Source organism: Heteronotia binoei, chromosome 8 (assembly GCF_032191835.1).
Source record: "Heteronotia binoei isolate CCM8104 ecotype False Entrance Well chromosome 8, APGP_CSIRO_Hbin_v1, whole genome shotgun sequence".
Classification (NCBI taxonomy): domain Eukaryota; kingdom Metazoa; phylum Chordata; class Lepidosauria; order Squamata; family Gekkonidae; genus Heteronotia; species Heteronotia binoei.
The window spans coordinates 26487253-26495868 of record NC_083230.1 but is presented as its reverse complement, the minus strand read 5'-3'; positions in this window follow the sequence as shown (position 1 = coordinate 26495868).

Genomic DNA, 8616 nt, shown 5'->3' with positions numbered 1-8616 from the left:
CACCAAACTGGCGTTTCTTCCTGCCGGGAGGCACGAAAGCCTCCTTCTCCTATACACGTTTTGGTTTTAGTTCCTTAAAGTCGGGGAGAGGGGGCGGCGGAGGGGCACACACGGCAATCCATGGTGCCTTGATCATTCTAGCTTCTTGGTAGCTGCTCCAGTTTTAGTCAGGACTTTCCTCCAGCAAGCTGCACTGGGGGACGCAGGAGACTCTTAGCCTCCGCTCCCAAGAGCCCTCACAGCCCATAGCCACGAGGCAAAAGCTGTGATTCAGTGGCAGATCATCTGCTTGGCATGCAGAAGGTCTCAGGTTCAGTCCTCAGCGTTGCCACTTGAAAGGACCAAGTCATAAGTCATGCCAAAGACCCTCTGTTTGAAATCCTGGCGAGCTGCTTGCAGCCCAAGTAGACAATAGTGACTTCCATGGACCCTGGGTTTCATTCCACAGGAGGCGGCTTTGTGTGTTAATTTGAGATATCTGCCTGGGTATTTTCAACTTCTTTCTTGCACCAAAGAGCGAGTATTTGTTTTCCTCTATCTAATGGAGTCAGGGGGTTCAGAAGAGCCCGGGATGTTTGCAGAGAGAACCCACCTACAAACAACTATCTCCGTTATAGAAGGATGCATCGCTTGGAACCTCCAAACATGTTTTGAGTGGCCTCAATCCCATGGTAGCTGTTTTGTGGGTGGCTGAATCCCTCCCTACATGGCAGCCATTTTGCTGTGGCACCCACAGGCTCGATGAGTTTTGATGACTCCTGTTTGTTGGTCCTGGCAAGGAGGCTGGGATGGAACTTGGGACCATTAAGGTTGCATCCCTGGGCTTCCTAAAAATAGTTCTGGCCCTGTTTGGTCCTTTTAATGATTGCAACAGTACCTGATGATGGCTTGGTGTAGTGGTTAAGTGTGCGGACTCTTATCGGGGAGAACCGGGTTTGATTCCCCACTCCTCCACTTGCACCTGCTAGCATGGCCTTGGGTCAGCCATAGCTCTGGCAGAGGTTGTCCTTGAAAGGGCAGCTGCTGTGAGAGCCCTCTCCAGCCCCACCCACCTCACAGGGTGTCTGTTGTGGGGGAGGAAGGTAAAGGAGATTGTGAGCCACTCTGAGCCTCTGTCCTTGAAAGGGCAGCTGCTGTGAGAGCCCTCTCCAGCCCCGCCCACCTCACAGGGTGTCTGTTGTGGGGGAGGAAGGTAAAGGAGATTGTGAGCCGCTCTGAGACTCTTCGGAGTGGAGGGCGGGATATAAATCCAATATCTTCTTCTTCTTCTTCTTAATGGCACAGGGGTGGCCATAGTTCCACACTGTGCGGATACAAATAGTTCACATAAATGAAATATTTCAAAAATCAGTTTGGTTTTTAAATGCAGCAACTAGCATTTAAAATAAAACAAAAGCCTTCGTTCTAAGACTGATATTCTTAGAACCCTTTAAAACAGAACAGATTCACTGTAGCTGTCCCGCAGCTAATAACATACAGCACACTTTAATGCCAACATGAGAAGCGGCTGAAGGGACTTTGTGAAGAATGGTGCTTCTGTGTGAGGAAAACAATTCTGGAAAACAAATGTACAATCAAGATCGACGACGATTAAAAACCTGTGCTGAAATCTGATGGCGCAAGTTTGACCTGCAGGAAAGCTAGAAACAAGGAGCAAGATTTCTTAGGAGGCTGGTTGGAAGCTTAATGTCCCGGAAGAGTGCAATCATGTATGTTTTGATCAGGGGGAAGTGGCAAAAAGGAAATGACTCTAACTTGAGCTTGTCTCCTACCCAGAAGCTGTGTTCTCAAGAAGAATGGAGTCAGAAAAAGATGGATTTGTTTCATTTACTCTCTCCCTGGCAGGGACCCAAAGAGCTTACACTGTTCTTCTCTCCTCCATTTTACCCACACAACAGCCATGTGAGGGTATGTTGGGCTGAGAGAGAGACTGAATGGATCAAAATCACACAGCAAGCTTTCATGGCAGAGTGGGTATCCAAATCCCAGTCTAGATTCTAGTCCACACTCTACTTCTGTTTCCCACTGGCTGTCTTGCATCTTGATACGTTGTCAATGTGCAACCCCCCCCCCCCCTTGAAACCGACAAAATAATGAAGGAAAAGAAATCCTAAAATAAAATAAATGATCCTCCAATCCTATGTACATGTATGCAGTTTTATGCACACTATTGTGATTTTTGGAAGATGCTTGTTCGTGTTACTAGACCAGCAGTCTTTGGATTCTGGGTCAAGACATGGGGTGGGGGGAGTGTCACCCAACCATTTTGCTGCCTTTTGCTGCTACTGTACATACACAGAGAAGCAGGGCAGCATGCCTCCAGTCTCCCTTTTCATACACCCTCAGCAACAGAACTGAGTCCACTCAGCAGCAGAGATCATTCCTTTGTAGAACAGGCAGGCTCAGAGACTCTGGATCTTCCTCTTCTTGTGATATGACAACAATGTCCCGGGGGCTTTCCATTCCACGCTTGCAGCTTTGTGGTTGGGAAGCTGTCATCTGGGCAGAAAGGTGGGTCCTGGATCCGGAAAGGTTGAAGACCATGAGATCTTGGGTAGCTTTTAGTTCATCTGTTGAATTCATGGTTCGATCTGATTTGCTGTAATTCTAAGATCGCAGACTTCTCACAGCCACTTTTTTTCAATAAAGAAATCAGTTTTAGGACACCTGGATTCAAATCCCCATATTGCCATGGAAGTTCTCTGGCTGACCTTGGGCCTAATCTACATCAAAGGGCTGTTGGGAGGAAAAAGTGGAGAAGGGATGAACAATGTTGTAAGTTGCTCAAGGGCCACACTGGGGAATAAAGCAGAGCATAAATATTGAAATAATAAATTAAAAATAGATGTAACTTTACAACCAGCTCCATTGTGGTGCTGAAGAGTATAGTGCCACACCAGAATTCTACCAAAGTAGATGCATTTAGTCTGACTGAACTGCAGGGACATTTTATGGTATTTCTTGTCTGTCCTTCACACAAACTTGTAAGCTGGTGAACTGTGACCCACTATTATAGATTTCAATACCAGCTGCATTTGAACTGTCCTCTGCTGCTGTCATTTGCCTCAGAAACACCAATGTTCAGTTTCAGGGAGGAACAATCAGCTAGCTCTAAAGCGGGGTGGGGTGTGTGCGTGTGTGGAGGGGAGGGGGGAAGACATACCCCATGTGGCGTAGCATAGTTGTAAGCAAGCTGGACTAGGAATGGGTAGTTCTGGGTTCAAATCACTCCTTGCTACAAAATTTACTGGGTGGTCTGGGGTCAGTCAGTCTCTCAGCTTAATTTTCCTTGCCGGGTTCTGAGGATAAAATGGAGGAGAGATCCACGTATGCTGCGCTGAGCTCTAGGCAAGATAAAAATGAACTGTGAGCCAGTCAGACGCACTCAGCCGAACCTACTTCACAGGGTTGTTGTGAGCATAAAACGGAGAAGGGAAGAACAGTCTACACTGCTAAAAGATTCCTGGAGGAAAAGTGGAATAGAAATGTCTAAATTAAAACAGACATCCCCAGAACTGGCTTTTGAAGCTTTTTAGCAGCAGAACAGGCTGCTGAATTTTGCATTTCTGTACCTGGAAACATTTGGTGGAACTTCTGCTTTTCACACATTGTGCAACAGCATAGGGGGGGGGGGGGAGATGGCAAATCTAAGGCCATTTCCATGGAGGTTATTTGCTCCAGGTTCAATACTGTTGGGTAGCAGGGTAGTAGGCTTCTCCCCCCCCCCCCCCCCCCATTTTCCAACAGCATCATGGACTCATTTGTAAACATCCTGGGACCTTTTCTCATATTTCTCATGCCTGGTTTGATCATAAGTTTTGGGAAAGATCACAGTAAAACTTGGATGACTGCTGTGTGGGTGGGAAAGTTTGGATTTCCCTTCCAACATAGCATCCATTTTCCTGAGCACTGTCTCCTCAGTGGCTTTCCCCCATTTTGGGGGTGTTTAATTTTTTTTTTTAAAGAAATCAGCACTAGACTATCGTGTCAATATAATATTATTCCATGAAGTGTGCCAAGTCCTCAGAATTCCCAGCTTTCTTTTAAAAAGGTGTCTAGAGCTTTCTGTTGCAGAGATACAAGCAGAAAGGCCGTCTCTGCAATGGAAGAGGTTAGAGAGATTTTTTCTTTGAAAATGAAAGCTGGGTATGCAGACAACCTAGTATATATATTGGTATGTTATGGGGATAGAACAGTATTATACGGACTTTTTTTTTTTTAAATATTTTCCCCAAAAGTCCTGGCAGCTCAAGCCAGAAAGGGAGGGCCACTTGGGAAGGGCTTGTGGCATGGAAACTGTGGGGGAAGCCTCCTATGTGGCTGCTGCCCTTTATCAGTAGCTGCCCCAGCAATGGGGAATCTAACATCAGCTGTTAGAAGGTCTCAATAATACCACATAACGAGGCACAAAATAACGCAACAACTAGGAAAACAGAGGGCCGCAGTCTTGTGCGCATTTCTTTTGGAAGCAAGTTCCATTGATTTCAGTGGAACCGGTTTGCAGAGTCCATTTCATTCTCCTCAGACAATCTGGGTCGAAGGGGGCAACGTTTCCAGGCAGCTTTAAGCCCTGTTAATGTCCTGTCGTGCAGTCGTGGCTGCTGCAGACGCGAAGCAATCTCAGCAACAAGGCGCCCTCTCTTTTACTGTGCTTTCCTCGCCCCGCCCCGCCCCCCGCTCCCCAGACCAGAAGATTTTTGTTGGGTTTATTTCTCATAGGCGGGCGTGGCGGCTTGCAAGAGTTGCGGGCGTGGCGGCTTGCAAGAGCTGAGCGACGATCCAGTCGGCCTGGTGCCCAGCGGCCCTTCGAGGCCTGCCGCCGAGAAAAAAAAGAATCCACGGTGAGGCCCGGGACAGAAGCCGCACGCGGCAGCCCTCCCCGGGTGCCAGCCCAGCAGGCAACGCGTTTCTTCCGGCCCTGGCGCGTCGAAGGCTGCAGAGAGGGCCCTGCTCGCTTGGCTCAGTTCACCCAGATCCAAGCTCTTCGGAGCGGGTGGCCTTCCTGGCATTTGGCCCCGCGACTCGCCCCTGCACTCCAGGGAAAAGAAGGGCCAGCCACAGCCCCGCCGTGGGCTGCAGAAGGGAGCTCAGCAGTTCCCCCGGGCTGCAGAAGATATCAGCAGTTCCCCTGCTCTGGCTGCGGCGGAAGCAAGGCCACAGGCGCGCGTAGGAGCAAGCCGCCGTGCTCCTCCCACAGAAGCGGGTGAGAAACTTGCACCAGCTGCGCGGCTCGGATGGCCGTGTGAGCCGGCATTGTTGAGCAAGAGCTCTTCTTCCAGGCCAAATCCGCGGGCTTCGACTGGGCGGGCTGCAGCCAGTGTTAGTGATTTTGAACAGCTATTTAGTTCCGGAAGGTTTTGATGCACAGGGAAACCGTTCTGGAGAAGGCGAAAGCTGACACGCCACGCTGGTATTTTGGCTGGCCTAAAGGTTGGGAAAGAGATGAAGGGCGCCGCGGATTTACGCATCTCTCCATTCAGGTGCTCTGCTCGGCTTCCATTGGGGATGAACAGCAGCTCTCAGTAATTGTCGGGCTGAGAACAAAAGCGCGCTCAGAACAGAGCTGCTTTTTTTAAAAAAGGGTAAAGGTAGTCCCCCTGTGCAAGCACCAGTCGTTTCGGACTCTGGGGGTGACTTTGCTTTGATAACATCTTCACGGCAGACTTTTTACGGGGTGGTTTGCCATTGCCTTCCTCAGTCATCTACACTTTCCCCCCCAGCAAGCTGGGGACTCATTTGACCGACCTCGGAAGGATGGAAGGCTGAGACAACCTGGAGCTGGCTACCTGAACCCAGCTTCAGTCGGGATCGAACTCAGGTCCTGAGCAGAGCTTAGCACTGCAGTACTGCAGCTTTGCCACTCTTGGAAGGGCCGAATTCCCCTCTCCTTCCTCAACGCGCAGGTCGAAAGAGCCTGCGGGTGGCCACGCCCCTCTTTGCTGTCCCCGCCCACCTGTGGGCGGGAAAAGAGTGGGCGCAGAAAGGAAAGTCTCTTCGCCGCCTGCTTTCCTTTCAGACAGCTTTTGTTTATCGCTGTTGATTAGCAGCGGCGTCTCGCGCAGGCGGAGTGCCACCGGCTGCGCTCCGGCCAAGGAGGGCCCGGATGCCAAGAAGCGCTTGCTCGCAGCAATGCCTCTCCTCTCTAACTTACCCAGGCGCGCACTTCTCGTTACTTAGCAGGGCTCCGGGATTGTTCAGAGGTGGAGGGCTGGAAGCTGCAAGCCAACGTGAACTAGACCCAACTCACCCCCTTCCGCCAGTGCTAAAGTGCATGCGTAACTCGCAAATATATAACTACCTGTGTATCTCTTCCAACACCTTCACATGAAATGCAGCTTAAAGAGGCTTTACATTCTTTCCAAGGTTGTCCTTTGTGCCAATCGCTCTCGTAGCACCTGGTGGCTCTATTGCTTGATGTATGCATAACATTGTGTAGGGGTGTATGTATAATTAGTAGGAAGCTGATGAGGGGGTATATACATTCCCTAAATAGATATTTATGTAAATGTATGCCCTGCTTTTCTCCCCAATGGCTCTCCAAAGCATCGATCCATTTTATCTTCACAGCAAGGGCCCCGCAAGATCATCCAGTGAGCTTCCCTAACAGAATGTGGATTCCATGCCTACCAGATCCTAGTCTGACACAATGTCTACTGAGCTTTACTGTGTCTTGGAACAAGTACCTCCCCAGGTCTGAACAGAGATGTTGTTTTGTTTTTTTATCTCATATATATGGACATATGAAGCTGCCTTATACTGAATCAGACCCTTGGTCCATCAAGGTCAGTATTGTCTACTCAGACTGGCAGCGGCTCTCCAGGGTCTCAAGCTGAGGTTTTTCACATCTATTTGCCTGGACCCTTTTTTGGAGATGCCAGGGATTGAACCTGGGACCTTCTGCTTCCCAAGCAGATGCTCTACCACTGAGCCACCGTCCCTCCCGATCTCATTACATATCTCATTACATATGCTAAACCCACTTTCACCAAGTATGATATAGTCACAGTATTCCAATGTATTTCTCTTTTAGGATAGTATATCCTTTTGTATTTTGTATCCTTTTGTATATACAGCTTTTGTATTGACATACTCAAACAAGGGATATTGGCTGTTTATCTCATTACATATACTAAACCCATCTTCCACTATATTTTAGTGTGTTTTTTTCTTACTGTAAAACTAGAATGACGTATATATCTATGTTACATGTTAAAAGGTAAATTAGTTGGACAGGAAAAACTTCTGGGAAAGAAGGAGGTGGTGGCGGCCACAAGCATGGCCACCTTCAAGAGGGGGTTGGATGAAAATATGGAGCAGAGGTCCATCAGTGGCTATTAGCCACAGTGTGTATGTGTGTGTGTATATATATATATATTTGGCCGCTGTGTGACACAGAATGTTGGACTGGATGGGCCATTGGCCTGATCTAACATGGCTTCTCTCTCTTATGTAAATGCCCTCATTTTGACCCAGGTTTATTAGCAACAATAATTAACAGGCATTCTCACATTCTGACATGTTACTGTTTTATGGTTTCCCACGCTAATGCAACCCAGATCAAAGGTTTTCTGAATTTGTTAATTTTACTATTCTGCTATTGGATTTTAACTTTTTACCACTTGGCATTCCAAACCCCACCAGCTATACGTGGCTCTGCTTACTATACCTCACTCTTCGTCTGAAGAAGTGGGCATGCACACGAAAGCTTACGTTCTGAATAAAACTGAGTTGGTCTTAAAGGTGCAATCGACTCCTATTTTGTTCTGCTACTTCAGACCGACACGGCTGCCTACTTGGATCTGTAGCAACAATATGGCCTATATGGCCGAGGACCTGCCTACCTTAGGGACCGTCTTTCCCCATAAGAACCCCAGAGAGCGCTGAGGTCAGCTGGGAAGAACTTGCTGACTATCCCCAGGCCGAGAGAGGTAAAGCTTCAGAGCACCCGTGATCGGGCTTTCTCTGTTATGGCTCCACGCCTATGGAACCAGCTTCCGGAGGATCTGCGGGCCCTGCGGGAATTTGAACAGTTCCGCAGGGCCTGCAAGACCACCCTGTTTCGATTGGCCTTCACCGACTAAGGGAAACTGCTAGTGAAACCTATACAATAGCACCAGTATATTAATTTTAATGATTTTATTGATTTTAGAGTTTTAGTAGAATTTTAATTAATGTGTTAACTAGTTACGTTTAAATACCTTGTAAAACTAATGTATTGATTATGTTGTTAGCCGCCCTGAGCCTGCTTCGGCGGGGAGGGCGGGATACAAATAAAAATTGATTGATTGATTGATTGAACAACTGTAAGGATGTTGGAATAACAGAGACAGCTCAGAAAAAGAACCAAAAGTATCTTTAGCAACATTCCAAGTAATGCTTGCACTCCAGGCTCACAAAATTAAGTAAAGGTCTGTAATGGATTACAGAGAAATAACTAGGAAGCTGAACTCTGCATTGGTGGAAATGAATATTTACGCTGAGAATCAATGCAGGATTTATGAGAGTCAAGCACGAAGGAACTAAGTTAAGAGCTCGTGTCTAGAATGTTCTTAGTAAAGCAGAATCTGACTCCAAAATTAATATTACCTTTTCATGTTAAGGCAGCACCCACAATGG